Raw genomic sequence first — 13530 nt, 5'->3', positions numbered from 1 at the left:
GGATGAAGTTGAGCTCGCGGTTGGGAAACACTTCACGTCGCTGAAGGAATTGTCTTTTTCGCCACTGCTAATGCGAGTCACTACTGGGGCAGGATCACAGACCGTGCGTGTACTTGCAGCAGTTCCTGCACCGAGGCCAGAGGCACAGCGGCATCTTTTTAACCCGACATCAGCGCCTAAAGCTCAAAGCCCACATCTTGCCGCACCCGCTCCGCGGGTGCCGCATCGACGGGAGCGGCGGACACCAGCACAGCGGGGATTCCTTGTGGCGGTAAGGCGGCAGTGGGCGCGAGGCGTCAGCGGGGCTGCGAGTGTGCGGGGACTTCATTTCCCAGAAGTCCCTGCAAGACCAAGGAAGAGCTTCCGGTCCGCTCTCCCTGCTGGCCCGCCCCCCGCCCTCCCCCACGAGGCTTTTAAGAGCCGACCAGTCCTCCAACGAGTGGGTCACTTACTTTGTTTGTTGTAGCAGCAGTTCCTGCACCGAGGCCAGAGGCACAGCGGCATCTTTTTAACCCGACATCAGCGCCTAAAGCTCAAAGCCCACATCTTGCCGCACCCGCTCCGCGGGTGCCGCATCGACGGGAGCGGCGGACACCAGCACAGCGGGGATTCCTTGTGGCGGTAAGGCGGCAGTGGGCGCGAGGCGTCAGCGGGGCTGCGAGTGTGCGGGGACTTCATTTCCCAGAAGTCCCTGCAAGACCAAGGAAGAGCTTCCGGTCCGCTCTCCCTGCTGGCCCGCCCCCCACCCCCCACGAGGCTTTTAAGAGGCGACCAGTCCTCCAACGAGTGGGTCACTTACTTTGTTTGTTGTAGCAGCAGTTCCTGCACCGAGGCCAGAGGCACAGCGGCATCTTTTTAACCCGACATCAGCGCCTAAAGCTCAAAGCCCACATCTTGCCGCACCCGCTCCGCGGGTGCCGCATCGACGGGAGCGGTGGACACCAGCACAGCGGGGATTCCTTGTGGCGGTAAGGCGGCAGTGGGCGCGAGGCGTCAGCGGGGCTGCGAGTGTGCGGGGACTTCATTTCCCAGAAGTCCCTGCAAGACCAAGGAAGAGCTTCCGGTCCGCTCTCCCTGCTGGCCCGCCCCCTGCCCCCCCCACGAGGCTTTTAAGAGGCGACCAGTCCTCCAACGAGTGGGTCACTTACTTTGTTTGTTGTAGCAGCAGTTCCTGCACTGAGGCCAGAGGCACAGCGGCATCTTTTTAACCCGACATCAGCGCCTAAAGCTCAAAGCCCGCATCGACGGGAGCGGTGGACACCAGCACAGCGGGGATTCCTTGTGGCGGTAAGGTGGCAGTGGGCGCGAGGCGTCAGCGGGGCTGCGAGTGTGCGGGGACTTCATTTCCCAGAAGTCCCTGCAAGACCAAGGAAGAGCTTCCGGTCCGCTCTCCCTGCTGGCCCGCCCCCCGCCCCCCCCCACGAGGCTTTTAAGAGGCGACCAGTCCTCCAACGAGTGGGTCACTTACTTTGTTTGTTGTAGCAGCAGTTCCTGCACCGAGGCCAGAGGCACAGCGGCATCTTTTTAACCCGACATCAGCGCCTAAAGCTCAAAGCCCACATCTTGCCGCACCCGCTCCGCGGGTGCCGCATCGACGGGAGCGGCGGACACCAGCACAGCGGGGATTCCTTGTGGCGGTAAGGCGGCAGTGGGCGCGAGGCGTCAGCGGGGCTGCGATTGTGCGGGGACTTCATTTCCCAGAAGTCCCTGCAAGACCAAGGAAGAGCTTCCGGTCCGCTCTCCCTGCTGGCCCGCCCCCCGCCCCCCCCACGAGGCTTTTAAGAGGCGACCAGTCCTCCAACGAGTGGGTCACTTACTTTGTTTGTTGTAGCAGCAGTTCCTGCACCGAGGCCAGAGGCACAGCGGCATCTTTTTAACCCGACATCAGCGCCTAAAGCTCAAAGCCCACATCTTGCCGCACCCGCTCCGCGGGTGCCGCATCGACGGGAGCGGCGGACACCAGCACAGCGGGGATTCCTTGTGGCGGTAAGGCGGCAGTGGGCGCGAGGCGTCAGCGGGGCTGCGAGTGTGCGGGGACTTCATTTCCCAGAAGTCCCTGCAAGACCAAGGAAGAGCTTCCGGTCCGCTCTCCCTGCTGGCCCGCCCCCCACGCCCCCTATATTACAACCTCCGCCTCCCGCAGCGCGGGACGCAGCCCGGGCGAAGACAGGGCAAAGACTGGGCCGTTTGAGGCCGTTCGAGGTCTGAGCGGTCTGGTCTGGGCCCCCCCTCTTTCGCTCTTTCCCCGTTATTTGGTATCTGAGACTGCTCATTATCATTGTCCCGGCTGTTAGTTTCTGTTTGCCCACATGTGTACCCGTGTAACTCGCAATAGGGCGGCCAAGGGGGGGCTGGCCCAAAATGGGCCTATGGATGATTTCATCACACGGACGAACATTGCCATAGACCAGGAAATCAACAAACTGCAAACTAGAGTGTCCCTTGACTTGGAAGCTGCTAGGAAGCTGTCACTCAAATTTGCTACCCGCAAGAAATCCTCCCTAGGACATATAGCATCTGCCACTACCCCTAATCGTGCTTACAATTCTGAGGGACTACTAACGACGGCTGATGTTCACGATATTCCAGCTCCGTTCATTCCCTCCACACCTTTGTGTTTACTCGTTACGCCTGAGGGCCCGCCCGTTATTGTGGGTAGCCCTCCCGATCCCCCTATTTCTACTTCATATCCCTCAGATATTTCTCTTGCTTCCACTTCTTATGGCGGATTAGATAGCATCACTGCCAATCCAAATAAGAGAAAACGTTCCCCTAGTACAACTTCTTTACAGAAAAAGACCAAGAACCAGGGGGGTAACTTATCCATTGCTGGCAATACAACTGCTGATGGTAGTCCTGGAACGCCCTATACTTCCCCTCAGGCTCCTTGGCGTAACAATAATGCGGGGATAGTTCCTGTGGTACCTGGAAGCACCTTATCCACTGAGAGAATAGACCTTGTCCCAAATGACCAGGAAGGGAGGGAAAGGGAATTCATAGGAGTGGTTTGGGACACTTTAAAAAGTCTTCTATCTCCCCTGGATTTAAGGCTCTCTCGAATAGAGAACAACCTCCTAGAGATGGAGAAAAGCATTATCGTTTTGGCCACTCTTGGCCTGAGAGGCCTTGAACACCAGGGTTTGATAGATAATAATATGGCTCCCCAGGTCCCTACCCCCTCTCCCACAGTTATGCCTGGCCCGCCGCCTAATATTATTGTGCCTTGTCCCACCCAGCCCATCCCTAAACCACGCACTAAGAGAGTCGTTACCACAAACCCGGCACCCCAGCCTAGGGTTTACACCTCAAGCGCTCCCACTATTCAACCACATATTCGCACCAATTTGGCTGCCCCGAGATCACAGAATCCCACTAGCTCTAGCTCTAGCCTCCGTCCTGCCCAGGTTGCTCAAAATAAATTCTTTACTCGTTCTTCTGGGGGTTCTCGTACTAAGAGCAATTTCCGAGGGGGATATATTTATCTCCCTCCTGAAGCCAATGATTTTGTGGTGGTCTTGATGGGTGTCCCGGAAATAGAGAATGGCCACTACGAACACCAGCATTCCCTACACAACAAGGTCATGCACTGGCTCAATACCTATAGACCTATTCCTAATGGTAGAAGGAGCAGAGTTACAATGGTACGCCGAGTTCCGTGGGTGGGAACTACAAGGAAACTCACCCCCGGCGACTGCATAGTCGTAACGTTTGACGACGTCCTCACGGCTAATCATATCTGCTCCTGGGTGAGCCAAGATGGGGGCTCTTCTATTGCCCCGAGGCCTTTGTCATTCTTCTATCCACCTCGTGCTCCATACCCACAGGGGGGCAATTGGTCTATGGTCCCTCAACAGCCCAGCTGGGGGCACCCTCCAAAGGAGTATAATCCATCTAGAGGCTGGCTCGGTATTACAACTTCAAACAGGTTTGGCAGCCTTGAGGATGTTGATTGACTCCTAACGTCATCAGCTCCGGTACAATTAGTTAAACCCAATACCTTTCAATTGGAAGTTAAGATCTCCCCTCTGTCGACTACCCTGGGTGTGACTAGTATTGTACCTTCGATCCAGCCTATGACCCAGGTTTCCTCTGCACAGGGCTTGCTGCACCCTCCTAAACTTGACTGTACTACCAGCACTTTTACAGTCGCGAGCACGATAGCCCCTGATTTGTTGCCACCCATAGCTCTTCACCAGTCCTCCTGGCTTGGCGGCATTCACGCTGCTTCCCCAGCTTCTGCCCCCCAGTCTTGCGAAAGTTCGGCAGGCAATTCCCAGCTCAAGATCCTAAGCTGGAATGTGGCAGGGCTTGCTCGAAATTTCGATAACCCAGATTGGAATTCCTTTGTCGAGCCCTTCGGGATTTGTCTTCTACAAGAAACCTGGTGCTTGGAGCCTTTGCACAGGGTCGGTTTTACGACATACTCTGTGCCGGCCTCCAGGCCCAAAGGCAGTAAAGGCCGCCCTTCTGGCGGCCTTCTTATCTGGGTCAGTATCTCTCTGGGGCTCACTATTAAACACATAAGTACCCAATCCCCAGATCTTATGAGACTCACTATCCAGTGTCCGGGGGGCAGGTCCTTCGAATTGTTCAACTTGTACCTTAGGGGGGCCAGGGTGGGGAACTCCTCTTCCCTATCTTCAACTGGAGTTGAAGAGGAGCTTAGCGGTTGTAACATTGACTCCCTTATTGTCTTGGCTGGGGATTTTAATTGCTGTTTTGAACCGCTGGCCAGCGAAGACATTTTGGACACCTGGGAGGATGATGCTAAGAGAGGCATCCCCTTGCTCGTCCTTGATCCCATCAAAAAATGGACTCAGAAAGCCATTGATATCAATTCTCTTTGTTTGGAATATGCCCTCAGAGCCACAAATGGCCGTTCCAAATCAGACATTAGGGGTGCGCACACCTATAATAGGGTGGGCCACACCTCGAGAATAGATTATATATTGTTAAATCACAACTTGTGGGAGTACCTTCTCGACATGGTTGTCCATCAAACATCGGATAGTGACCATAATCCCTTGGTCCTATCACTCGCCCTCCCATGGGAGACAGGGGATTCAGTTTTTCCCCGGTCCATCTGGAAATCATCCCATGAAGTTGTTCCATCTAATTGCGGGAGGCGCTTGAAGTGGGCTAAAGTCGCTTCGGACGAACCAAGAATGGCCCAAGCAAGGACCATAATGATGGAAGCTAAGTGTTTCCTGAGTACGATGGATTCCGATAATGCCGTTCTCACGACATTTACGGAGACCATCGCATCACTTAGCAACCTGTTTATAGTTCCTCAGGGGAGGGGCAGGGCTAAGCGGAGAACTGTGACCAGGGGTAGAGACCAATGGTCCTCCCCCGCCTGCCGCCTGGCTAAAAGTGATCTTATCCGGGCGGTTGGTATGAAAGACTCCGCTCTGATCTCACTTGCTAGGAAAAAATACAAAAAAGCCCAAGCAGTAGCAAGGGACGCTCACGAAACCAATTTCTGGAGTGATTTAATGGATGCTGGCTCCAGAAAGGATTCAAGGGCTTTCTGGGCCTTGCTTAGAGGCAGGGATAGGCCTATCGATTCATTGCTGACATGCAATATTACAGGGGATGCCTGGCTGGCCCATTTTTCAAAACTCTATTCCAACTCCCTGGGGGCTTTGGGCCAGAGTAGGGGTCCCAGTTATATAGCACCGGACAATAGCCCACACCTAGACCCCACTTTCTCACCTAAGGAGGTTGAAATAGCGATTAGGTGTATTGTGCCCAATAAGGCGGCGGGCCCAGATGGCGTCCCTGGGGATTTGCTCAAGACTAATATAGAGGTGTGGAGCTTGTTTATTGCCAAACTCCTGAATGAGGCCTTGGAGGGCGGAGGCTTCCCGGATTCATGGAGGGGTGCGGAAGTCGTCCCTATTTTTAAAAAAGGGTGTAGGGACGACCCTGCCAACTACCGACCTATAAGTCTGCTTGATTCCACCCAGAAGGTAGCAGGGAAGGTAGTTTTAGGGAGGATTCTGCAGTGGGCTGAGGAAATGCATGTTTTGTCTGACTTTCAGGCCGGTTTCAGACCAGGAACTGGCACGATTGAGCAGACATTTAGTTTCCTAATGCTTTATTGGAAAGTGGTTAAACTGGGCAAAGGCAGTCTGTACCTCGCTTTTATAGATTTGCGGACTGCCTTTGACCTAGTCCCACGCAACCAATTGTGGGCTGTCCTTGAGGGTCTGGGCATGCCCGCGTATTTGTTGGCATTAATCATTAAATTCCATGAAAGCAATTTTGCCCAGATTAGATGGGGTGCGCAGGGCCAAAAAACATCCCGCATCTCTGTAGACAGGGGTGTCCGCCAGGGGTGTGTGCTAGCCCCCACTCTGTTTTCATTATATCTAAACGGAGTGGTGGAGCATCTTCTCCAAATACCAGCAGATGCTCCCTCCCTGGCGGGCAGGAAGATTCCAACACTCCTGTTTGCAGATGATACCCTGTTGATTTCGAAATCCCCGATGGGCCTCCAAACCCTGTTAACGAGGTTCCAGGGCTTCTGTGACGCCAGGGGCTTGGCTATCAACATCAGTAAAACCAAGTTCCTGGTGCTGAATCCCCCTAGGAAGACAGTCCACCCTCCATCCCTGGACTCAGTTCCATTAGAAAGGGTAAGGGAATTCGATTACTTAGGAATCCGACTCTGTGACTCCATGAGTTGGAAGGCGCACCACCAAAAAATCATCCTGACTCATAAGAGGGTCACGGGTGCCCTATTAAAAGAACACCGTGCCTCTTCCCTTAAACCTATCGGGGTGATATTAGATATCTATAGGGCAAAAGCTGTGAGTGCGGCATTGTATGGGGCTGAGTTGTGGGGTACCCAGAAATTTGACACTCTATTCCATCTTGAGAACAAATTTCACAAAGACCTAATGAGGCTTCCTCATAGCTCCCCTACTCTTCCTCTTCTATTTGATACAGGCACACGATCTATAGCCGAGCAGGCCAAGCTACGTCCCCTTCTTTTATGGGCCCGTATTTGGAATGTCCCTGAACTTTCAAGTTACGCGGACGCATTACGCGAACTCCTCTCAACCCCGGGTTGGTGTAAGATCAGTTGGCTCTCGGAAGTAAAGCACCTTCTCTGCGAACTGGGTCTGGATGACGCTTGGGCCAATAGATCATCACCACCCAAACAATTGTTAAAGAAAATATTCTGGTCGTGGGTGGAAAATGAGAGAGCGAATCACTCCAACTTATGTAGATCTGCTGTGGAGTTTTTGGTTACTAAAGGTTGCCCTTCCAGAGAACCCTACCTTGACATGATCTCCAACCCAACAGATAGGGCGTTGTATTTTAAATTTAGGGTCGGTGTTCTGCCCCTTGGCACATGGACATCAAATTGGAAACCACCTTGGCAAACTATAGCAACTTGCCCTTTTTGTACGAATAGGGATGAATCCATTTCCCATCTAATGTTTGAGTGCCCAGCATATGCTGCTCCTCGCCGCAGATGGTTAAAACCACTCTGTTTGAGGCTGGGCACCCGGTCATATTTGGAGGCCTTACAGTTGCTAAGATCAGACCCTCACCCGCTGCTTGCATGTGGCCTGGCTAAATTCTTGGGGTGGGCTTGGAGGATAAGATCTGCGAGGAAAATGATCCTCCAGTAAGGGTACCAATCCACATCCCACTGGCCCCGTTGTTTATCGCTGTGTCCCTCTTCCTCCCCAAAGGATGATTAATTATGTGTCTCTACAAATGTTTTAGATGGATTATTCCCATCGTTGTTGTATATTTTACATTGTTTTTTTAGCGACCTGTCTGTCTTGATGGCCAAACTGTATAACTGTTTTTATTACTGTATTTGTTTTTACTGTAACGCTTTTATGAAATGAAATATTTCGAAATAAAGCTATACAACAACAACAACAACAGAAAGAGTAAGTTTGGTATCGCAAAACTCCCAGTTTGAAAACACATCTTTTAGTGAAGTTGGCTTTAAGTTGCAGGTCCGAAAATGCCACTTTAAGAAAGCTTTTAAGAAAACAACAATGGCACCTGTGGCTAATTATGTATTTATATATATAATATGGTTTAGGCACAATGGCAATCTTAGGGTGGTGTATGGGATGTATAAGAAGGAAGCTACATGCACACATAGAGAATATGGTCTTCAATTTGCATCTTTTTGTAATTATTCAAACATAAATTTTACACAGTATCAACAGCATTAAGTACATATACATAGTAACATCGTGAAAGTGTGTCCCAAGTGAGTAAAAAAGAGAATCTATACTACTAAGGTGCAAAGTAATAGTGTATAGAAAACAGGAGGTTTCTAGTTTGCATTAGGTTTCAAAAAGAGGCCACCTAATTAATTGTCAATGGTAGAAAATACAGTAGTTGGAAGTATAAGCAACTATTGCGGAAAGTCTGCCTCTTTATAGTTGTCAACGACGTTTCGACCCGTATTGGGATGTCGGGTCTCCTCAGGACTGGCCAATGTTGGGACACCTGGGAAGGGCTTTGCGCTGCTTGGAAATAAACACACGTGGCACCGTGAGGAAGGAGTGAAAGCAAATATAAAACTCACAGGAATCCCATCCGGGACCCCTAAGGAGGGTGAAGTAAGCAGTTAACCAAGTGGTATCAGTATGTCCGTGCAATCCGGATTCTTTCAAGGAAAGGCACGAACTAATGCACATGAGGGTGCTCTTGGTACTTCAAAGGATCATAGTAGATCAGGGGATTCTTCTTCGATACAGAAGTTCCGTCTGAAGGACGTTTACCGCTTTAGTGAAGCTCGGATGAACGTCTGGCGTTTCTTCAACGTGTCCTCTCCTGTCGGGGCGATGACCTCGCACCGACTTGTTTCACTTAGATAACTGTTGGCTATTTTTCTCTAAACTGGTATGAAGTACTTTTGTGGTATTTTCACTGTGTTACTGTGTGTGTGTGTGTGCACAAATACCTTACACATTGCCTCTTTGTTTAGCCTGGTTGCTCTGTGCTAAGCTACCAGAGGGTGAGCTCAGGTAAATTTTTAGTATATACTACATTACCCTGACTAGGATTGTATTTCCTGCTTGGACAGGGTGCATACCTGTGCCAACAAGAATCCCAATTTCTAACAAACTGTTTTGCCAGATATCTTGCCAGATCATTCATGACCTCATCTGTTAATACCTGGAGTTCACTGTCACTAAACTTCATCTTTCAGGGACACACACCAGTCATGTTGGCAAATGGCTTTGTTTTGAGTTAAGATAACTTTTAGTGTCTGAGGATGCTGATGGATTAACATGCAACATTAATGACAGAGACAGTCGTTTGTGTCAAAGAATTAAAAACAAGTGGCACATGATGCACAATGATGGATGTTCTCTGTGATGTAATCTGTTCACTCGCATCACATCTGGAAAGGCTCTTGGCATAAGGCAATTACATATTTCCTGTTAATATATGGTATTTTCTGTCAACCAGCTCTTTTTGCACATTGGTGGATTTACTATATTGTAAATCCAGGTACAGAAACACCACAGTTGCTAAGCACCATTTTAGGAACCTGCTACAAACAAGAAATAGAGTGCACCAGCATTAACTCAAGACACAAAATCAAATTGAGAATCTGACAGAATTTCTTGTGTAGCACTCGGCTCTTATGATGCCTGGTCTGTCCTATAAAAACTTTGTAAATAAATACATAGAGGAATATTTTGCCAAGAACTTCAAATATTTACATATCAAAGGTTTTTAATATTGGGTTCAGGAAATAGTGAATGAAGGGGGTTAAATTATTTCTGGAATATTATCCTGCATCTATATTTGTCTTCTTTACAATCTAACAAATTTATAAATGTGGCCCTTGAAAATTACGTGCAATACCCAATAATGGAGTGGTAAATTTGCAATTTTTTAATGCAATGCAGCACAGCGGCCAAACTCCCGTTTGCGACTGCTTACCGCCAACTTGAAACTGGTGATAAATGTGATTGTTTTGCGACCGCATGGCATGCCCCTTCCTAAAAGTGACTTGCAAAAACTGTTTTGCGACTCGGTAATAGGTTACCAACTTGCAAAATATGGTTTGGTACATGCTATAATCCTTTTAAGTGGTCGCAAAGGGCCGATTTCCAATTTGCGACCGCTAAAAGTGGTCGTACATATGGCTCATAGTTATATATTCAATGCTACCAATATTGATGGACTAATGGATATGAGTACAATGGCATTTGGATATATCGAATAGGGGGAAATATTTTGGTGTTTTTTTCATTTAACTAATGTGCTATATGTATTGTTTAGTGTTTTTTTTTTGTAGTCTCAAACTGCGAATCAGGCCGTTTCCGACCTCTAAAATGGCCTGTTGCATGTATCAAACGTATTTTGCGAATCAGTAACATGTGACCAACTTGCAAAATAGGGTTTGTAAGTTGCTATTAGGAAGGGGCATGTCAAGTGACTCCCTTCCTTATAGGGAGTCTCAGGGAAATGTATGATTGTTTTACGACTGGAATGCGGTTTTAAAACAATTGCAGTTTACTGTCTACTTCAAGCAGGTGGTAAGCCACTCGCAAACGGGAAAGGGTCCTTAGGGGACCCCTTCTCCTTTGTGATTGACAGTGGAAAAGTTTTTTACTACAGGTAGTGGTCTCAGAGACCACTGCCTGCTCTTAAATACTGAAACAGAAACGTTTCATCTTTCATTTTTAAATGCATCCCATTTTGCTTTATGGAATATGGTCTGCATTTAAAAAAAAACAGTTTAATTGAAAAAAAAGTCACAGACATGCTGCTCTGCTGACCCTGGCTGAAGACGGCTGCAATGCCAGAAACCGGTCCTCGGTAGCTTGTTTCTGGTCCAGGGAAGGCATGGCTTGGCAGTTCGGGCTGGACTGTTCCCATGAGGCACAGGGTCAGACTGATTTGCATATAGCCATGTCTGAACTGGGGTGGCAGAGTGGGCTAAAGAGCGGTGATGGATTAAAGCCAGATCTTTTGACTGGGTGTGAGTGTTTGATTGGTTCAGATGCTCCGTCCATTACCACCACCTTTTGTACCGCTTTTGGCCGCCATCAGTGTGGCAGGGTATGCTCAGACGTGAGTCCCTTGCTCACTTTGCCACTGGATTCAAAAAAGCCGGTCTGAAGACGGCTGCAATGCCAGAAACCGGTCCTCGGAAGCTTGTTTCCGGTCCAGGGAAGGCATGGCTTGGCAGTTCGGGCTGGACTGTTCCCATGAGGCACAGGGTCAGACTGATTTGCATATAGCCATGTCTGAACTGGGGTGGCAGAGTGGGCTAAAGAACGGTGATGGATTAAACCCAGATCTTTTGACTGGGTGTGAGTGTTTGATTGGTTCAGATGCTCCGTCCATTACCACCCCCTTTTGTACCGCTTTTGGCCGCCATAAGTGTGGCAGGGTATGCTCAGACGTGAGTCCCTTGCTCACTTTGCCACTCGATTCAAGCAAGCCGGGCTGAAGACAGCTGCAATGCCAGAAACCGGTCCTCGGAAGCTTGTTTCCGGTCCAGGGAAGGCATGGCTTGGCAGTTCGGGCTAGACTGTTCCCATGAGGCACAGGGTCAGACTGATTTGCATATAGCCATGTCTGAACTGGGGTGGCAGAGTGGGCTAAAGAAAGGTGATGGATTAATCCCAGATTTTTTGACTGGGTGTGAGTGTTTGATTGGTTCAGATGCTCCGTCCATTACCACCCCCTTTTGTACCGCTTTTGGCCGCCATAAGTGTGGCAGGGTATGCTCAGACGTGAGTCCCTTGCTCACTTTGCCACTGGATTCAAGCAAGCCGGGCTGAAGACGGCTGCAATGCCAGAAACAGGTCCTCGGAAGCGTGTTTCCGCTCCAGGGAAGGCATGGCTTGGCAGTTCGGGCTGGACTGTTCCCATGAGGCACAGGGTCAGACTGATTTGCATATAGCCATGTCTGAACTGGGGTGGCAGAGTGGGCTAAAGAACAGTGATGGATTAAACCCAGATCTTTTGACTGGGTGTGAGTGTTTGATTGGTTCAGATGCTCCGTCCATTACCACCCCCTTTTGTACCGCTTTTGGCCGCCATAAGTGTGGCAGGGTATGCTCAGACGTGAGTACCTTGCTCACTTTGCCACTGGATTCAAGCAAGCCGGGCTGAATACGGCTGCAATGCCAGAAACCGGTCCTCGGAAGCTTGTTTCCGGTCCAGGGAAGGCATGGCTTGGCAGTTCGGGCTGGACTGTACCCATGAGGCACAGGGTCAGACTGATTTGCATATAGCCATGTCTGAACTGGGGTGGCAGAGTGGGCTAAAGAACGGTGATGGATTAAACCCAGATCTTTTGACTGGGTGTGAGTGTTTGATTGGTTCAAATGCTCCGTCCATTACCACCCCCTTTTGTACCGCTTATGGCCGCCATAAGTGTGGCAGGGTATGCTCAGACGTGAGTCCCTTGCTCACTTTGCCACTGGATTCAAGCAAGCCGGGCTGAAGACGGCTGCAATGCCAGAAACAGGTCCTCGGAAGCGTGTTTCTGGTCCAGGGAAGGCATGGCTTGGCAGTTTGGGCTGGACTGTTCCCATGAGGCACAGGGTCAGACTGATTTGCATATAGCCATGTCTGAACTGGGGTGGCAGAGTGGGCTAAAGAACGGTGATGGATTAAACCCAGATCTTTTGACTGGGTGTGAGTGTTTGATTGGTTCAGATGCTCCGTCCATTACCACCCCCTTTTCTACCGCTTTTGGCCGCCATAAGTGTGGCAGGGTATGCTCAGACGTGAGTCCCTTGCTCACTTTGCCACTGGATTCATGCAAGCCGGGCTGAAGACGGCTGCAATGCCAGAAACCGGTCCTCGGAAGCTTGTTTCCGGTCCAGGGAAGGCATGGCTTGGCAGTTCGGGCTGGACTGTTCCCATTAGGCACAGGGTCAGACTGATTTACATATAGCCATGTGTGAACTGGGGTGGCAGAGTGGGCTAAAGAACGGTGATGGATTAAACCCAGATCTTTTGACTGGGTGTGAGTGTTTGATTGGTTCAGATGCTCCGTCCATTACACCCCCTTTTGTACCGCTTTTGGCCGCCATAAGTGTAGCAGGGTATGCTCAGACGTGAGCCCCTTGCTCACTTTGCCACTGGATTCAAGCAAGCCGGGCTGAAGACGGCTGCAATGCCAGAAACAGGTCCTCGGAAGCGTGTTTCCGCTCCAGGGAAGGCATGGCTTGGCAGTTCGGGCTAGACTGTTCCCATGAGGCACAGGGTCAGACTGATTTGCATATAGCCATGTCTGAACTGGGGTGGCAGAGTGGGCTAAAGAACGGTGATGGATTAAACCCAGATCTTTTGACTGGGTGTGAGTGTTTGATTGGTTCAGATGCTCCGTCCATTACCACCCCCTTTTGTACCGCTTTTGGCCGCCATAAGTGTGGCAGGGTATGCTCAGACGTGAGTCCCTTGCTCACTTTGCCACTGGATTCAAGCAAGCCGGGCTGAATATGGCTGCAATGCCAGAAACCGGTCCTCTGAAGCTTGTTTCCGGTCCAGGGAAGGCATGGCTTGGCA

The sequence above is a fragment of the Lissotriton helveticus genome, chromosome 1_2, assembly GCF_964261635.1.
Source record: "Lissotriton helveticus chromosome 1_2, aLisHel1.1, whole genome shotgun sequence".
Lineage (NCBI taxonomy): Eukaryota > Metazoa > Chordata > Amphibia > Caudata > Salamandridae > Lissotriton > Lissotriton helveticus.
Note: the sequence above shows the minus strand (reverse complement) of the source record.